Source organism: Taudactylus pleione, unplaced genomic scaffold (assembly GCF_031769625.1).
Source record: "Taudactylus pleione unplaced genomic scaffold, aTauple2 ptg000278l, whole genome shotgun sequence".
Classification (NCBI taxonomy): domain Eukaryota; kingdom Metazoa; phylum Chordata; class Amphibia; order Anura; family Myobatrachidae; genus Taudactylus; species Taudactylus pleione.
In genome coordinates this window covers 813,607-834,030 of record NW_028284680.1, presented here as the reverse complement: position 1 = coordinate 834,030, position 20,424 = coordinate 813,607, and positions in this window count along the sequence as shown.

Sequence of the window (20,424 nt, the reverse complement as noted above, 5' to 3'; positions counted from 1 at the left end):
AACGCTGGCCTGGAGCGATCGGCAGAAATAACTGCGTCTTTCTTTCTTTCGCGCCAGTTTCCATAGCTGACCCCCTTTGTTTTCGGTGATGCCCAAATGCCACACATCAGCGTTTGTCTTATTGAGCTAATTGTATGACGACCACCACAAAGCAGCATTTCCATTACTGAGCGCTCGTTTGTATCACAAGGAATTAGACGGCCTCATTGGCACATGTAGGGGAACGCCAGACCGTTCTCTGAAATGTTGTTAATAATAGATTATTCCGAGTCGCTAAGCGTCTGTCGCACATTCCTTTACCTCCTCCAAAGGGCAGCGCAGACAGCGGCTCTTCTGATCCGCACAGATGTTAACGCTCATGAAATGACGCAGTTATTTATTGCTTAGATCTGTTGATAATAGTAGAGATAAGGAAAGATTAATCTCTGCCTGATCTGGAATCCGGTGCATCCTGCGTTTGTTTACAAGTATTATTCCGCTGGAAGCAGAGCAAGCCGAGAGCAGGCAACAAATAAACGCTTTACATTGTTCTGTAACAGATAATCCTCCCTGGACTATATTGATTGTACATTTAGATGTTCACATTGCTTACAAACGATTCGATGAAATATGCCCAACATACCTCACTTTAATTACTCCCGGAGGGTCTGTATTCCTGGAGCCAAATCTGAGCGGTGCCAGTTCCCACTGACCCCCTCCCCTCTCTCTGTGGCTATGTTCCAGTCCTTATGATGCTGTTTCTAAATTCAGATGACAAAATAAAAGTTACTGCAAAGTTGAGAAAACTTTCAAACTTTTTATTAAAGGGGGGTTCCATCACGTTCACACAGTGGGGGCTGACCTGATACCCGGCCTATCAAGTCACAACATTTCCCTATGATTTCACTGGCTCCAAGTGAATTGATAGGCTGCTTTCTCCTGAGTATTCCATAGTGAGAAAGAATTCTGGTATCATTGCACTATGACAGTGATGGACAGCCTGTGACTGCTATTATTCCGGAACCACCTAATACGGAATGGGTATGAAATACCGCCGGCCGATTCCCGTCGGCGGCAGCCCAACATCAGCAGAGTTCCGAGCAGCGGAAGCCCGACAGCGCTGGAAATCCCGATCGTGGATAGGGGAGTATGTACTAACCTAACCTAACCCCCCTAACCCTCCTTAAGGGTGCCTAACCCTAACTGCCCCCCCAAGTGCCTAACCCTAATCTCTCCTCTAAGTGCCTAACCCTAACCACCCCCTTCTCCGCTGCCTAAACCTAAGTCCCCCGGGGGGTGCCTAACCCTAAGTCCCCCCCGGGGTGCCTAACCCTAACCCTCCCCCTAGCCTAACCCTAACCCTCCCAGGGGGCTACCTAACCCTAAGTCCCCCCGGGAGCCCTAAACCGAGCCCTAAACCTAACCCTCCCCCCGCGCGGCTGTCCACTCGTGGCGCCCGGCATCACTACGGTCTCCCGGCGCCGGGGAAATGCGGGCGTCTACATCTAGACGCCCGGCATTTCACCCTTGCCGGGATATGACAGTAGGGAAGCCGGCTGCCGGTATTTAGGCAGTCGGCTTCCCGATTGCATACCCCTAATACACAGTGTTGCATATCTAGCTGTCACTAGAAACCTTTAAGCCATAAACTGAGACATTGCACTGAGACATCTGTGCATACTCAGCTTGCATGCAGGGGAACGAATTGCACTAGTTTTTATATCCACGGGACAGTCCCAATTTGTGGCCTCTGTTTCTCTGTCACATTTGCGGCATCTCTGCACGGCGGAATTTACATTTATTTCACACTAAGGGGCCTATTCATCATCACTTAATTGTCACATAAGCAGGTGAAAAAGCAAATTTTCACCTGCAATTGTGACAATTAAGTATTCAGGACATTCATTAAGAAGGTTTAGCAGGAGATATCACAGATATCTTGCGGAATGGCCCGGTGTCCCCATACACTAGTATCACAGATATCTCCTACTTACCTGTCTCTCTCGCTGTCCCTATACACTAGTATCACAGATATCTCCTGCTTACCTTCCTCTCCCGGAATGGCCCGTTGTCCCCATACACAGATATCACAGATATCTCCTACTTACCTTCTGATTGCGGAATGGCCCGCTGTCCCCATACACTAGTATCACAGATATCTCCTGCTTACCTTCCTCTCCCGGAATGGCCCGCTGTCCCCATACACCAGTATCACAGATATCTCCTACTTAAATGTCTCTCCCGGAATGTCCCGCTGTCCCCATACACTAGTATCACAGATATCTCCTACTTACCTTCTGATTGCGGAATGGCCGCTGTACCCATATACTAGTATCACAGATATCTCCTACTTACCTTCCTCTCCCGGAATGTCCCGCTGTCCCCATACACTAGTATCACAGATATCTCCTACTTACCTTCTGTTTGCGGAATGGCCTGCTGTCCCCATACACTAGTATCACAGATATCTCCTACTTACCTTCCTCTCCCGGAATGGCCGCTGTCCCCATACTCTAGTATCACAGATATCTCCTACTTACCTTCTGTTTGCGGAATGGCCCGCTGTCACCATACACTAGTATCACAGATATCTCCTACTTACCTTCCTCTCCCGGAATGTCCCGCTGTCCCCATACACTAGTATCACAGATATCTCCTACTTACCTTCTGATTGCGGAAAGGCCTGCTGTCCCCATACACTAGTATCGCAGATATCTCCTACTTACCTTCTGTTTGCGGAATGGCCCGCTGTCACCATACACTAGTATCACAGATATCTCCTACTTACCTTCCTCTCCCGGAATGGCCGCTGTCCCCATACACTAGTATCACAGATATCTCCTACTTACCTTCCTCTCCCAGAATGTCCCGCTGTCCCCATACACTAGTATCACAGATATCTCCTACTTACCTTCTGATTGCGGAATGGCCTGCTGTCCCCATACACTAGTATCACAGATATCTCCTACTTACCTTCTGATTGCAGAATGGCCTGCTGTCCCCATACACTAGTATCACAGATATCTCCTACTTACCTTCTGTTTGCGGAATGGCCCACTGTCCCCATACACTAGTATCACAGATATCTCCTACTTACCTTCCTCTCCCGGAATGGCCCGCTGCCCCCATACACTAGTATCACAGATATCTCCTGCTTACCTTCCTCTCCCGGAATGGCCCGTTGTCCCCATACACTAGTAACACAGATATCTCCTGCTTACCTTCCTCTCCCAGAATGGCCGCTGTCCCCATACACTAGGATTACAGATATCTCCTGCTTACCTTCCTCTCCCGGAAATGGCCCGCTGTCCCCATACACTAGTATCACAGATATCTCCTACTTACCTTTCTCTTCCGGAATGGCCCGCTGTCCCCATACACTAGTATCACAGATATCTCCTACTTACCTTTCTCTCTCAGAATGGCCGCTGTCCCCATACACTAGTATCACAGATATCTCCTGCTTACCTTTCTCTCTCGGAATGGCCGCTGTCCCCATACACTAGTATCACAGATATCTCCTACTTACCTTTCTCTCCCGGAATGGCCGCTGTCCCCATACACTAGTATAACAGATATCTCCTGCTTACCTTCCTCTCCCGGAAATGGCCCACTGTCCCCATACACTAGTATCACAGATATCTCCTACTTACCTTCTGTTTGCGGAATGGCCGCTGTCCCCATACACTAGTATCCCAGATATCTCCTGCTTATCTTCTGTTTGCGGAATGGCCCGCTGTCCCCATACACTAGTATCACAGATATCTCCTGCTTACCTTCCTTTCCCGGGATGGCCCATTGTCCCCATACACTGGTATCACAGATATCTCCTACTTACCTTTCTCTCCCAGAATGGCCCGCTGTCCCCATACACTAGTATCACATATATCTCCTGCTTACCTTCCTCTCCCGGAATGGCCCGCTGTCCCCATACACTAGTATCACAGATATCTCCTGCTTACCTTTCTCTCCCGGAATGGCCCACTGTCCCCATACACTAGTATCACAGATATCTCCTGCTTACCTTCCTCTCCCGGAATGGCCGCTGTCCCCATACACTAGTATCACAGATATCTCCTGCTTTCCTTCCTCTCCCGGAAATGGCCCGCTGTCCCCATACACTAGTATCACAGATATCTCCTGCTTACCTTCTGTTTGCGGAATGGCCCGCTGTCCCCATACACTAGTATCACAGATATCTCCTGCTTACCTTCCTCTCCCGGAATGGCCCGCTGTCCCCATACACTAGTATCACAGATATCTCCTACTTACCTTTCTCTCCCAGAATGGCCTGCTGTCCCCATACACTAGTATCACAGATATCTCCTACTTACCTTTCTCTCCCAGAATGGCCCGCTGTCCCCATACACTAGTATCACAGATATCTCCTACTTACCTTTCTCTCCCAGAATGGCCCACTGTCCCCATACACTAGTATTACAGATATCTCCTACTTACCTCTCTCTCCCAGAATGGCCCGCTGTCCCCATACACTAGTATCACAGATATCTCCTACTTACCTTTCTCTCCCAGAATGGCCCACTGTCCCCATACACTAGTATCACAGATATCTCCTACTTACCTCTCTCTCCCAGAATGGCCGCTGTCCCCATACACTAGTATCACAGATATCTCCTACTTACCTTTCCCAGAATGGCCCGCTGTCCCCATACACTAGTATGGGGACAGAATTCATCAAGCTCCAAAAGTATTGTATTTTCGGAAGCTTGCAAAAAAATTAGCAGAAAAACTGCTACAATTCCTGGCGCTGTTGGATGAATAAATTAGTAGTATTGTCACCACAAAACCGGCTGCAAGTAATAGTGGTCTGGTGAGGACCACAGAGAAAACTCTCTTATTCAAAAGCACAGATTCAATATGTATTGATTACTTGCCCGGTTTGTGAGATATATATATTGAGACCACAATATATTTTTATATCCTTTCATAAGTCTACTTTCTAATAGAAACACTTGAAGCTTGTTTAATAAATCACTAGTTTATTACAATAGCAAAAATTTTCTATATAAGAATTATTATAAATATTAAAAAGGACAAATCTTTACATAACAGCAAAATGGCATAACAAGAATAAAACTGAAACATATGTTTCTTAATTGTATCGTGATTCCTAGCCACACAGATAGTTACTATTATGTTGCAATATGAAAGCAACTGTGGGCCTGATTCAGACCCACTCGCGAGCGGCTGCCCGCTCGCAAGTGGGTCGATGTTCTGGACTGAGCATGCGCACGACGGAGGGAGCTCCGTCGTGCGCATGCGCCAGACGCGACGAGCGAAGGAAAGTCCTTCGCTCGTTGTGTCTGATCAAAGGGGGCGTGCTGTCGATGTTGATTGACAGCACGCCCCCTTTGGTAGGCGTGCCGGGGGCGTGCCTCCCTGACGGGAGCGTTCCCACGGGAACGCCTACCGTCTGAAGCCGGCCCACTGACATCACTAGTGATGTCAGTGGGAGTGATTTTGGCTCTGATAGAGCCAAAATCACTCCGGAGCTTGCGGTTGAAAACCTCAACCGCAGGCTTCGGCTCGCAGTTTCGATGGTCGCGATGGTCAAGACCATCGCGGCCATCAAACTGCACGCTCATATAGCCTGTGGGTGGTGACCCACAGCTATACGAGCGTCCAGGAGGACGCTCCATTTTCATGGAGGCCGGCCCTCATTCAGAGCGTGCGCTCTGCTCAGAGCGTACGGCTCTGAATGAGGGCCTGTATTCATAAATTACTTCTTTTCGATACGTTTGTTTAGTATCAAGAAGGAGTGTGAATCTAGTTATTCAATAAAGTCGCTGATTTAGTGCATTATATATATGCTGAGTAAAGAAAATACACTGCTGTAGAATGCTGTTCCGTGCACTCTGGCGTCCCAGTCGTGTACCTGTGTATACAGAGTTATCTTTATGATAAGTGTCCCAGTATCCTTCTCTAAATCTCAGCTGTCGGTCCTCCGTTCGGCGTGGCCACGCTAGAATGTATTTTGTAATTATCTTGATTGAGGTATATGCTGACAGGGGGTATTGTCCAACAGTAGGGATTGATAGAAAAGTGAAGCAGACGCCGCTTGCAGCATGTAGCGGCTGGAATGGTCTTGAGAAAGTCTCAGTGCATGTAAGCGATGAAACGCGTTGACGCCAGTCTCCAGTCCAGAACAAGGTGTTATCCAGCCATCAGTGTACTTCTTACTATCTCAAAACCCGGCGCAGTAATCAATACATATTGAATCTGTATTTTCGGAGCTTGACTGCGGGGGCATTCACCATCTTCAGTTGGTGAGTACCCCTGCTTGGGGTTCGCAACCCGCTCTTCCCTATGGGAAGTAGGTCCGGGTTGCAAGAAGGGATCCCTCCGCCTTTGTACGGCTCCTTCCGCCGGACGTCGGGGCTCTTGTGCGCTTGTGTGACCGGTAGGAGCAGTGAAGCCGCTCGCAGGGGCAGCTGATTTCACATCAGCTGCCACTGCGCCAGAGCAATGCTGAATTGCTCCGGTGGCCGCGGCGAATTAGAATGTTAATTATCGGGGTCCATTTGGACCCCGATAATTAACATCATGATAACGCCCCTATGGGGCATATATAGCAAAGCTTGATGTGTGATAAAATTGTGAAATTATATCACCAACCGATCAGCTTCTAACTTACATTTTGCAGGCTGTGTTTAAGAAATGATAGTTAGGAGCTGATTGGTTGGTGATATAATTTCTCAATTTTATCACACATCAAGCTTTGATACATAGGCCCCAAAGGGACCTGTTTCGGCTCAGCGCACAGGAGATGTGGAGTGCGCACAAATCTCATAAATACAATAGCCTCAATTTTCACATTTTATGGGGCTGCAAACTAAAATGCGCGATATAGGGACTCGGGGATTCGCTGACGGTATTCCACCGCTGTCCAGTTGCTCATTGCAGGCATCACCCGCACATCGTCTCTAATTGAATGGACTCCTTATTCTCCTACTATTATTAACTACTCCTCTAGGACATGTGAGCACAACTTTTATCATTAAGGCTCCATCTCTTATGGCGCAATAATGTGCTTCTCATCACTGCGCAAGCAGGAGGCTGGGTCATTGCTCTGATCAAAGAAACACATGTAGCTCTCCCAAGGGGACATGTAAGTCGCCATGCAGAGAGATAAAGTGGAGAAGTCTCACAGAGTAGCCAATCAGCTTCTGTCATGTATCCTGCGCAGTCTCTATAGAGTGGCAGTTACAGAGTATTTCTTTGGTGCCTTCTAAGCAGCACAGCCCACCGGATGCAGCTATTTGGTATATTTGGTAACCACTGTATTTAGTATTAGGACCTTTCTGTTATAGGATATACACTTGTCTGGTAGACAAGCAGCCCAGAGAACCATCATATTTATAACTGTACAGCCCATGCGGGTAAAATGCTTTAAGCCGCATTTCACACTTCTTGTCCTTGTAGTGCTGGCATTCCAGGTCCACATACTTCTTGTCTAAAAAGACTTTCTGCCAAATACTGGATGACTCACTACTAAAGTGTAGACTTTTCACTCATTAACATTTTACTGATGCCTGGTGGAGCTTTGTGACCGACGTTATCTTTTTATTCACTTCTTATTCATGTTCCAGCTTCTTATTCACTTCTTATTCCTGCTCCAGCTTCTTATTCACTTCTTATACCTGCTCCAGCTCCTTATTCACTTCTTATTCCTGCTCCAGCTCCTTATTCACTTCTTATTCCTGCTCCAGCTCCTTATTCACTTCTTATTCCTGCTCCAGCTTCTTATTCACTTCTTATTCCTGCTCCAGCTTCTTATTCACTTCTTATTCCTGCTCCAGCTACTTATTCACTTCTTATTCCTGCTCCAGCTCCTTATTCACTTCTTATTCCTGCTCCAGCTTCTTATTCACTTCTTATTCCAGCTCCAGCTACTTATTCACTTCTTATTCCTGCTCCAACTTCTTATTCACTTCTTATTCCTGCTCCAACTTCTTATTCACTTCTTATTCCAGCTCCAGCTTCTTATTCACTTCTTATTCCTGCTCCAGCTTCTTATTCACTTCTTATTCCTGCTCCAGCTCCTTATTCACTTCTTATTCCTGCTCCAGCTCCTTATTCACTTCTTATTCCTGCTCCAGCTTCTTATTCACTTAGTATTCCTACTCCAGCTTCTTATTCACTTCTTATTCCTTCTCCAGCTTCTTATTCACTTATTATTCCTGCTCCAGCTTCTTATTCACTTCTTATTCCTGCTCCAGCTTCTTATTCACTTCTTATTCCTGCTCCAGCTCCTTATTCACTTCATATTCCTCCTCCAGCTTCTTATTCACTTCTTATTCCTGCTCCAGCTCCTTATACACTTCTTATTCCTGCTCCAGCTCCTTACTCACTTCTTATTCCTCCTCCAGCTTCTTATTCACTTCTTATTCCTGCTCCAGCTTCTTATTCACTTCTTATTCCTGCTCCAGCTTCTAATTTGCTTCTTATTCCTGCTCCAGCTCCTTACTCACTTCTTATTCCTCCTCCAGCTTCTTATTCACTTCTTATTCCTGCTCCAGCTTCTTATTCACTTCTTATTCCTGCTCCAGCTTCTAATTTGCTTCTTATTCCTGCTCCAGCTCCTTATTCACTTCTTGTTCCTGCTCCAGCTTCTAATTCACTTCTTATTCCTGCTCCAGCTTCTTATTTGCTTGTTGTTCCTGCTCCAGCTCCTTATTCACTTCGTATTCCTGCTGCAGCTCCTTATTCACTTCCAATTCCTGCTCCAGCTTGTTATTCACTTCTTATTCCTGCTCCAGCTCCTTATTCACTTCTTGTTCCTGCTCCAGCTCCTTACTCACTTCTTATTCCTCCTCCAGCTTCTTATTCACTTCTTATTCCTGCTCCAGCTTCTTATTCACTTCTTATTCCTGCTCCAGCTCCTTACTCACTTCTTATTCCTCCTCCAGCTTCTTATTCACTTCTTATTCCTGCTCCAGCTCCTTACTCACTTCTTATTCCTGCTCCAGCTTCTTATTTGCTTCTTATTCCTGCTCCAGCTCCTTATTCACTTCTTGTTCCTGCTCCAGCATCTTATACACTTCTTATTCCTGCTCCTACTTCATATTCACTTTTTATTCCTGCTCCAGCTTCTTATTCCTCCTCCAGCTCCCTATTCACTTCTTATTCCTGCTCTAGCTTCTTATTCACTTCTTATTCCTGCTCCATCTTCTTATTCACTTCTTATTCCTGCTCTAGCTTCTTATTCACTTCTTATTCCTGCTCCATCTTCTTATTCACTTCTTATTCCTGCTCCAGCTCCTTATTCACTTATTATTCCTGCTGCAGCTCCTTTTTCACTTCTTATTCCGGCTCCAGGTTCTGATTCACTTCTTATTCCTGCTCCAGCTTCTTTTTCGCTTCTTATTCCTGCTCCAGCTCCTTATTCACCTCTTATTCCTGCTCTAGCTTCTTATTCACTTCATATTCCTGCTCTAGCTTCTTATTCACTTTTTATTCCTGCTCCAGCTCCTTATTCACTTCTTATTCCTGCTCCAGCTTCCGACTCACTTCTTATTCCTGCTCCAGCTTCTGACTCACTTCTTATTCCTGCTCCAGCTTCATATTCACTTCTTATTACTGCTCCAGCTTCTAATTCACTTCTTATTCCTGCTCCAGCTTCTTATTCACTTCCTATTCCTGCTCCAGCTCCTTATTCTCTTCTTATTCCTACTCCAGCTTCTTATTCACTTCTTATTCCTACTACAGCCTCTTATTCACTTCTAATTCCTGCTCCAGCTTCTTACTTCTTATTCACTTCTTATTCCTGCTCCAGCTTCTTATTCACTTCTTGTTCCTGTTCCAGCTTCTTATTCCTGCTCCAGCTTCTTATTCACTTCTTAATCCTGCTCCAGCATCTTATTCACTTCTTATTCCTGCTCCAGCTTCTTACTTCTTATTCAATTCTTATTCCTGCTCCAGCTTCTTATTCACTTCTTGTTCCTGCTCCAGCTTCTTATTCCTGCTCCTGCACCTTATTCACTTCTTAATCCTGCTCCATCTTCTTATTCACTTCTTATTCCTGCTCCAGCTCCTTATTCTCTTCTTCTTCCTGCTCCTGCTTCTTATTCACTTCTTATTCCTGCTCCAGCTTCTTATTCGCTTCTTATTCCTGCTCCAGCTTCTTATTCACTTCTTATTCCTTCTAAAGCTCCTTATTCACTTCTTATTCCTGCTCAAGCTCCTTATTCACTTCTTATTCCTGCTCCAGCTCCTTATTCTCTTCTTCTTCCTGCTCCAGCTTCTTATTCACTTCTTATTCCTGCTCCAGCTTCTTATTCGCTTCTTATTCCTGCTCCAGCTTCTTATTCACTTCTTGTTCCTGCTCCAGTTTCTTATTCACTTCTTGTTCCTGCTCCAGCTCCTTATTCACTTCATATTCCTGCTCAACCTCCTTATTCACTTCTTATTCCTGCTCCAGCTCCTTATTCACTTTCTATTCGTGCTCTAGCTCCTTATTCACTTCTTGTTCATGCTCCAGCTCCTTATTCACTTCTTATTCCTGCTCCAGCTTCTTATTCACTTCATATTCCTGCTCCAGCTTCTTATTCACTTCTTATTCCTGCTCCAGCTACTTTTTCACTTCTTATTCCTGCTCCAGCTTCTTATTCACTTCTTATGACTGCTCCAGATTCTTATTCACTTCTTATTCCTGCTCCAGCTTCTTATTCACTTCTTATTCCTGCTCCAGCTCCTTATTAACTTCTTATTCCTGCTCCAGCTCCATGTTCACTTCTTGTTCCTGCTCCTGCTTCTTATTCACTTCTTATTCCTGCTCCAGATTCTTATTCACTTCTCATTCCTGCTCCAGCTTCTTATTCACTTCTTATTCCTGCTCCAGCTCCTTATTTACTTCTTGTTCCTGCTCCAGCTTCTTATTCACTTCTTGTTCCTGCTCGAGCTTCTTATTCCTCCTACAGCTCCCTATTCACTTCTTATTCCTGCTCCAGCTTCTTATTCCTCCTTCAGCTCCCTATTCACTTCTTATTCCTGCTCCTGCTCCTTATTCACTTCTTATTCCTGCTCCAGCTTCTTATTCACTTCTTGTTCCTGCTCGAGCTTCTTATTCCTTCTACAGCTCCCTATTCACTTCTTATTCCTGCTCCAGCTTCTTATTCACTTCTTATTCCTGCTCTCTCTTCTTATTCACTTCTTATTCATGCTCCAGCTTCTTATTCACTTCTTATTCCTGCTCCAGCTTCTTATTCACTTCTTATTCCTGCTACAGCTCCTTATTCACTTCTTATTCCTTCTCCAGCTTCATATTCACTTCTTGTTCCTGCTCCAGCTTCTTATTCACTTCTTATTCCTGCTCCAGCTTCTTATTCATTTCTTATTCCTGCTCCAGCTCCTTATTCACTTCTTAATCCTGCTCCAGCATCTTATTCACTTCTTATTCCTGCTCCAGCTTCTTACTTCTTATTCAATTCTTATTCCTGCTCCAGCTTCTTATTCACTTCTTGTTCCTGCTCCAGCTTCTTATTCCTGCTCCTGCACCTTATTCACTTCTTAATCCTGCTCCATCTTCTTATTCACTTCTTATTCCTGCTCCAGCTCCTTATTCTCTTCTTCTTCCTGCTCCATCTTCTTATTCACTTCTTATTCCTGCTCCAGCTCCTTATTCTCTTCTTCTTCCTGCTCCTGCTTCTTATTCACTTCTTATTCCTGCTCCAGCTTCTTATTCGCTTCTTATTCCTGCTCCAGCTTCTTATTCACTTCTTATTCCTTCTAAAGCTCCTTTTTCACTTCTTATTCCTGCTCAAGCTCCTTATTCACTTCTTATTCCTGCTCCAGCTCCTTATTCTCTTCTTCTTCCTGCTCCAGCTTCTTATTCACTTCTTATTCCTGCTCCAGCTTCTTATTCGCTTCTTATTCCTGCTCCAGCTTCTTATTCACTTCTTGTTCCTGCTCCAGTTTCTTATTCACTTCTTGTTCCTGCTCCAGCTCCTTATTCACTTCATATTCCTGCTCAACCTCCTTATTCACTTCTTATTCCTGCTCCAGCTCCTTATTCACTTTCTATTCGTGCTCTAGCTCCTTATTCACTTCTTGTTCCTGCTCCAGCTCCTTATTCACTTCTTATTCCTGCTCCAGCTTCTTATTCACTTCTTATTCCTGCTCCAGCTTCTTATTCACTTCTTATTCCTGCTCCAGCTACTTTTTCACTTCTTATTCCTGCTCCAGCTTCTTATTCACTTCTTATGACTGCTCCAGATTCTTATTCACTTCTTATTCCTGCTCCAGCTTCTTATTCACTTCTTATTCCTGCTCCAGCTCCTTATTAACTTCTTATTCCTGCTCCAGCTCCATGTTCACTTCTTGTTCCTGCTCCAGCTTCTTATTCACTTCTTATTCCTGCTCCAGATTCTTATTCACTTCTCATTCCTGCTCCAGCTTCTTATTCACTTCTTATTCCTGCTCCAGCTCCTTATTTACTTCTTGTTCCTGCTCCAGCTTCTTATTCACTTCTTGTTCCTGCTCGAGCTTCTTATTCCTCCTACAGCTCCCTATTCACTTCTTATTCCTGCTCCAGCTTCTTATTCCTCCTTCAGCTCCCTATTCACTTCTTATTCCTGCTCCTGCTCCTTATTCACTTCTTATTCCTGCTCCAGCTTCTTATTCACTTCTTGTTCCTGCTCGAGCTTCTTATTCCTTCTACAGCTCCCTATTCACTTCTTATTCCTGCTCCAGCTTCTCATTCACTTCTTATTCCTGCTCTCTCTTCTTATTCACTTCTTATTCATGCTCCAGCTTCTTATTCACTTCTTATTCCTGCTCCAGCTTCTTATTCACTTCTTATTCCTGCTACAGCTCCTTATTCACTTCTTATTCCTTCTCCAGCTTCATATTCACTTCTTGTTCCTGCTCCAGCTTCTTATTCACTTCTTATTCCTGCTCCAGCTTCTTATTCACTTCTTATTCCTGCTCCAGCTCCTTATTCACTTCTTATTCCTGCTCCAGCTTCTTATTCACTTCTTATTCCTGCTCCAGCTTCTTATTCACTTCTTGTTCCTGCTCCAGCTTCTTATTCCTGCTCCAGCTCCTTATTCACTTATTAATCCTGCTCCAGCTTCTTATTCACTTGCTATTCCTGCTCCAGCTTTTTATTCTCTTCTTATTCCTGCTCCAGCTCCTTATTCCTCCTACAGCTCCTTATTCACTTATTAATCCTGCTCCAGCTTCTTATTCACTTCTTATTCCTGCTCCAGCTTCTTATTCACTTCTTATTCCTGCTCCAGCTCCTTATTCACTTCTTGTTCCTGTTCCAGTTTCTTATTCACTTCTTGTTCCTGCTCCAGCTCCTTATTCACTTCTTATTCCTGCTCCAGTTCCTTATTCACTTCTTGTTCCTGCTCCAGTTTCTTATTCACTTCTTATTCCTTCTCCAGCTCCTTATTCACTTCTTATTCCTGCTCCAGCTCCTTATTCGCTTCTTATTCCTGCTCAAGCTACTTATTCACTTCTTATTCCTGCTCCAGCTTCTTATTCACTTCTTATTCCTGCTCCAGCTCCTTATTCACTTCTTATTCCTGCTCCAGCTCCTTATTCACTTCCTGTTCCTGCTCCAGCTCCTTACTCACTTCTTATTCCAGCTCCAGCTTTTTATTCACTTCCTATTCCTGCTCCAGCTCCTTATTCACTTCTTATTCCTGCTCCAGCTTCTTATTCACTTCCTGTTCCTGCTCCAGCTCCTTACTCACTTCTTATTCCAGCTCCAGCTTCTTATTCACTTCCTGTTCCAGCTCCAGCTCCTTATTCACTTCTTATTGCTGCTCCAGCTCCTTACTCACTTCTTATTCCTGCTCCAGCTCCTTATTCACTTCTTATTCCTGCTCCAGCTTCTTATTCACTTCTTGTTCCTGCTCCAGCTTCTTATTCCTGCTCCAGCTCCTTATTCACTTATTAATCCTGCTCCAGCTTCTTATTCACTTCTTATTCCTGCTCCAGCTTTTTATTCTCTTCTTATTCCTGCTCCAGCTCCTTATTCCTCCTACAGCTCCTTATTCACTTATTAATCCTGCTCCAGCTTCTTATTCACTTCTTATTCCTGCTCCAGCTTCTTATTCACTTCTTATTCCTGCTCCAGCTCCTTATTCACTTCTTGTTCCTGTTCCAGTTTCTTATTCACTTCTTGTTCCTGCTCCAGCTCCTTATTCACTTCTTATTCCTGCTCCAGTTCCTTATTCACTTCTTGTTCCTGCTCCAGTTTCTTATTCACTTCTTATTCCTTCTCCAGCTCCTTATTCACTTCTTATTCCTGCTCCAGCTCCTTATTCGCTTCTTATTCCTGCTCAAGCTACTTATTCACTTCTTATTCCTGCTCCAGCTTCTTATTCACTTCTTATTCCTGCTCCAGCTCCTTATTCACTTCTTATTCCTGCTCCAGCTCCTTATTCACTTCCTGTTCCTGCTCCAGCTCCTTACTCACTTCTTATTCCAGCTCCAGCTTTTTATTCACTTCCTATTCCTGCTCCAGCTCCTTATTCACTTCTTATTCCTGCTCCAGCTTCTTATTCACTTCCTGTTCCTGCTCCAGCTCCTTACTCACTTCTTATTCCAGCTCCAGCTTCTTATTCACTTCCTGTTCCAGCTCCAGCTCCTTATTCACTTCTTATTGCTGCTCCAGCTCCTTACTCACTTCTTATTCCTGCTCCAGCTCCTTATTCACTTCTTATTCCTGCTCCAGCTCCTTATTCACTTCTTATTCCTGCTCCAGCTTCTTATTCACTTCTTATTCCTGCTCCAGCTCCTTATTCACTTCTTATTCCTGCTCCAGCTCCTTATTCACTTCTTATTCCTGCTCCAGCTTCTTATTCACTTCTTGTTCCTGCTCCAGCTCCTTATTTTAATATTGTAATAACAGGAAAGCGTATCCCTTACACAAATTTTGATTGTATTTTGTTTAGGCTGGCAAAGTGGGCACAGGCATCATATTTTACCATTTTGAATATGTAGCTGTAGTTTTGCAAGGGTTAAATAGCCTTGGGCCACAAATTGTCACTTGCAACCCACAATTGTACCCATATCTCTTATTATCATCTCAAGGCAATAATATTGGTGTAAATTTATTTAGCTTACTTTATTCAGGCTGCACAGTTTCTGAATAAATTGGCCAACTCTCAAAATAGTTATTTGGGTGAATACAATCATAGACCTATATAATATATCCCCACTCTATTTTTCTTTATAAGTTCTTTTGTTTCCTTTTTTTTATTTTTTTTCATGTATTGTTTTTACCTCCAATAGCAGAGCTGGCAGCTCAAACTGACCGACTAGATCCCTGTAAGTGCTGCGCCCGGCATGAGCGGGTGACCCTATCGCTCAGGATATTAGTGCTATAATTGTGGCGATAAGTCATTTTATCACCGCTGTGAGTCTGTCTCTGGTAAATACTTCTGTGACTGTTGCATTTTATTCAGAAGTAGTGATACAAACTGCGCGGCCAAAGCTGAGATGTTTTATGCCACATTTATAACAAATGTAACTGGCCCATGGAATATGACAAAACAAATGTCAGCTGCTACTGTACATGCTAAGGATACAGGTGGAGTATAGTTTATTGCAGTGAATAGAATAAAGTAATAGGACATATGATATGTCTACCAACAGCACAGGCACTTAAGCCTTGCCTATCCCTCCTTACATCACTGCAACATAATCATTATGAAGCATAGTCTAGTTACGGCTCTGGTCATTACTATCAGTGGCATAGCCATGTTTTGCAATGAGGGGGAGTAAGCATGGAGAAATAGGCTCCCCAGGCCCAGGTGTTTCACAATTCAACCTGCGTCCTGGTTGTCACTACCGGTGATTACACCAAGATGTAATTTTGTGGGACCCATCATTTACAAAAAAAAAAGGGGGCAGACATCACTCTTTCTGGGCACCATTATAATCTTTTGTTTTGACCTCCCCAAATGCACTTAACACCCCCAGACTTCCCCACATGCCATCAGACCTCGCTAATAATAAAAGAAGTATTTGCTTTCACAGATAAGTTTGATTGAAGGCAGCTCCACACTGTTGCAATCCACACACCAAACTACTCCCTAAATAAAAAAAAAAACAAAGGTGCGCCAAAAGTGCCCATGTCCTACATTGTAACTTGGAACAAGAGCTGAAATTTATGGCATATATCTGCATACGGGTTGGGTATGAAATCCCGGCAGCTCAATAGCCGCTGGGATGAAATACAGACGCCGGAATCCTGACAGAGGAGAATCCAGGCGAAGCATTTACAGTAAGTACCCCAACCCTACCCTCCCCCCCAACCCTCTCTTAGGGGTGCCTAAACCTAAAATTTCCGAAGCGGTACCTATCCCCAAGTACACCCGAGGGATTCCTGAAGCTAGCCCCCACCCCCAGCACCCTAAACCTCCCGGGGGGTGCCTATCCCTAACCTCCCACCAGTGGCACCTAACTCTTCCCGGGGGGGCCTAACCCTAAATCCCCCCGGGAGTGCCTAAACCTAACCCCCCCTATGGCTAAGTGCTAAGGATGGCTGGACTTACCTCGAGCAGTCTGGCATCCTTTGGCATTCTGGCCTCAGGATTAAGGTAGATGTTGGTATTTCAATGCATATCTTAAGTCTCTTGTGGGGCTTCGGCTGTCTGCCGGTGAGGGGGCAGTATATTGCTCTCATGGCTGCTATTCTGCTCATGTAACTGTGTGTTGTTGATGTTTGTGCCTTTGCTGAATGCAGGAGACAGGGAATTAGACATCTTCCTCTGCCACCTTGTCTTGTCAGCTTGATTATACATCTCTGTTTGGCTCTGCTCTAATTTAATTGAGGTACTGACATTGTTTCTTCTCTTCTCTGTGTGGTGTTGTGATGCCCGTAGAAACCTCTGTAGTATTGTATTCTGGTATTATCATGTATCTCTCCGCTCACTGCAGAGATTTGGTAAAACGTGGTGTTTATATTGGATGTACGAGGAGGTAGGGGCACTGGGAGCCAGGATTATACAATACATGGGATGACACGTAGGATACGAGTGACATTTACTCACCTATACACAGGTTCATTGTAGAACTGGATCATGAAGGGCCCACCAGGGAATGTAGTGGTAGGGGCCCAAGCTTAATTGGTGTGACCATCCTCCAGAGGGGACTTATCCAGCCACCACAGAGGGACTTGGCCAACCGTTAGAAAGGATACGCATAGAATTGGGCCCCTTTATAAAAGAGGGGAGGGGTATGTCAGGACCACCCACTTTGATTGGCAGGAGGGCTAATCTTGGTGTAGCAAACAAACCAACCAACTAAGTTCATCCTTGATCCTGCTCCACCAAATTACTGACTCCTAGAGGAGGGGCTGGGGCTCTCAGGCAGTAGGGCCCACCAGGGATTTCCCCTGTACACCTGTGGGCCAGTCCAACCCTGCACAGGCTGGAAGGTAAATATTGAATAATCACTTCAGTCCATCCACATCAGATCCAATCAGAAGGGCACTATTCTGCTGTCCTGGGGACTCTGGCGGTGAGGGCTTACTAACTGTTTTGCTGGGACAACTTTGGTCTTACAGGTCCAAGCAAAAATGTACATTGTAAAACAGTGAAATAAAATATTTTAAAACCGTTCAACATTTGAAAAAAAAAATGTTTTATTTAAAGAATAAAGGAACTCACTTGATACATCCCAGTCACGATATCTGTTGTCTGACACTGCACATGTATTGTGACATCGCCACACAGCTACCTTATTGCATTATCAGTTGAATCTGGCCTTTTATATTATGTTGTATAATAAATATTTTCATTATTACACATTTATACATCACGCATATCTCTGGTTATTTTGGGCGCAGATTAACCTAATCTTTTATGTATTTAAAGAAAAGAGCGTTTTTTCAATGATTTTCTTCTATTATCACCCTCCTGTGGTAGCAATAGCAGAATCAGTATTGTGTACTTGGTAGCTACATGCATCACCGCAATGCTTGGTAAGTAGGTTCCCCATGTATAGGGCAAAGACCCTGACGCCAGTGAAGTCACCTGTTCAGCTTTTCGCCCTGTGATAAATAAGCTCAGCATTTTCTTTTTATCTGCGCCACCGATATTATAAAATATATATAATATATATATATATATATAATTTAATGGTTGTGTGGCCCAAACGACAGATGGCATATACAGCAATTGTCCCTGAACACAGTACACGAAATACAGTCCCCTGAGCCACTCAGACACCTGCCTGTGTTCAGGAGTCTCCCAATGCCAGCCTGGGGACCCTGGCACCTCATACCCGAATCATTGGAGGTATAGACTGCACCGGAGCCGTAACTAGACTTTTTGGTGCCCTATACCAGTAAGAGCATTGGTGCCCCCCCCATTTTTCAAATAGGGACATAACGCACCCATAAAAGGGTCATAGCCTCATGGGGAAGAGCCAGGGAAGAGATAGGGGAGGCCAGGAGATGCTGGGGATAAATAGGGACATAATATAGTGCACCTGAGAGAGGGCCATGGCCTCATGGGGAAGGGCCAGGGAAGAGATAGGGGAGGCCAGGAGATGCTGGGGATAAATAGGGACATAATATAGTGCACCTGAGAGAGGGTCATGGCCTCATGGGGAAGGGCCAGGGAAGAGATAGGGGAGGCCAGGAGATCCTGGGGATAAATAGGGACATAGTATAGTGCACCTGAGAGAGGGCCATGGTCTCATGGGGAAGGGCCAGGGAAGATATAGGGGAGGCCAGGAGATGCTGGGGATAAATAGGGACATAATATAGTGCACCTGAGAGAGGGCCATGGCCTCATGGGGAAGGGCCAGGGAAGAGATAGGGGAGGCCAGGAGATGCTGGGGATAAATAGGGACATAATATAGTGCACCTGAGAGAGGGCCATGGCCTCATGGGGAAGGACCAGGGAAGAGATAGGGGAGGCCAGGAGATGCTGGGGATAAATAGGGACATAATATAGTGCACCTGAGAGAGGGCCATGGCCTCATGGGGAAGGGCCAGGGAAGAGATAGGAGAGGCCAGGAGATGCTGGGGATAAATAGGGACATAGTATAGTGCACCTGAGAGAGGGCCATGGCCTCATGGGGAAGGGCCAGGGAAGAGATAGGGGAGGCCAGGAGATGCTGGGGATAAATTGGGACATAATATAGTGCACCTGAGAGAGGGCCATGGCCTCATGGGGAAGGGCCAGGGAAGAGATAGGAGAGGCCAGGAGATGCTGGGGATAAATAGGGACATAATATAGTGCACCTGAGAGAGGGCCATGGCCTCATGGGGAAGGGCCAGGGAAGAGATAGGGGAGGCCAGGAGATGCTGGGGATAAATAGGGACATAATATACTGCACCTGAGAGAGGGCCATGGCCTCATGGGGAAGGGCCAGGGAAGAGATAGGAGAGGCCAGGAGATGCTGGGGATAAATAGGGACATAATATACTGCACCTGAGAGAGGGCCATGGCCTCATGGGGAAGGGCCAGTGAGGAGATGGGGAGACCAGGAGATGCTGGGGATAAATAGGGACATAATATAGTGCACCTGAGAGAGGGCCATGGCCTCATGGGGAAGGGCCAGGGTAGAGATAGGGGAGGCCAGGAGATGCTGGGGATAAATAGGGACAAAATATAGTGCACCTGAGAGAGGGCCATGGCCTCATGGGGAAGGGCCAGGGAAGAGATAGGGGAGGCCAGGAGATGCTGGGGATAAATAGGGACATAATATAGTGCACCTGAGAGAGGGCCATGGCCTCATGGGGAAGGGCCAGGGAAGATATAGGGGAGGCCAGGAGATGCTGGGGATAAATAGGGACATAATATAGTGCACCTGAGAGAGGGCCATGGCCTCATGGGGAAGGGCCAGGGAAGAGATAGGGGAGGCCAGGAGATGCCGGGGATAAATAGGGACATAATATAGTGCACCTGAGAGAGGACCATGGCCTCATGGGGAAGGGCCAGGGAAGATATAGGAGAGGCCAGGAGATGCCGGGGATAAATAGGGACATAATATACTGCACCTGAGAGAGGGCCATGGCCTCATGGGGAAGGGCCAGTGAGGAGCTGGGGATAAATAGGGACATAATATAGTGCACCTGAGAGAGGGCCATGGCCTCATGGGGAAGGGCCAGGGTAGAGATAGGGGAGGCCAGGAGATGCTGGGGATAAATAGGGACATAATATAGTGCACCTGAGAGAGGGCCATGGCCTCATGGGGAAGGGCCAGGGAAGAGATAGGGGAGGCCAGGAGATGCTGGGGATAAATAGGGACATAATATAGTGCACCTGAGAGAGGGCCATGGCCTCATGGGGAAGGGCCAGGGAAGATATAGGGGAGGCCAGGAGATGCTGGGGATAAATAGGGACATAATATAGTGCACCTGAGAGAGGGCCATGGCCTCATGGGGAAGGGCCAGGGAAGAGATAGGGGAGGCCAGGAGATGCTGGGGATAAATAGGGACATAATATAGTGCAC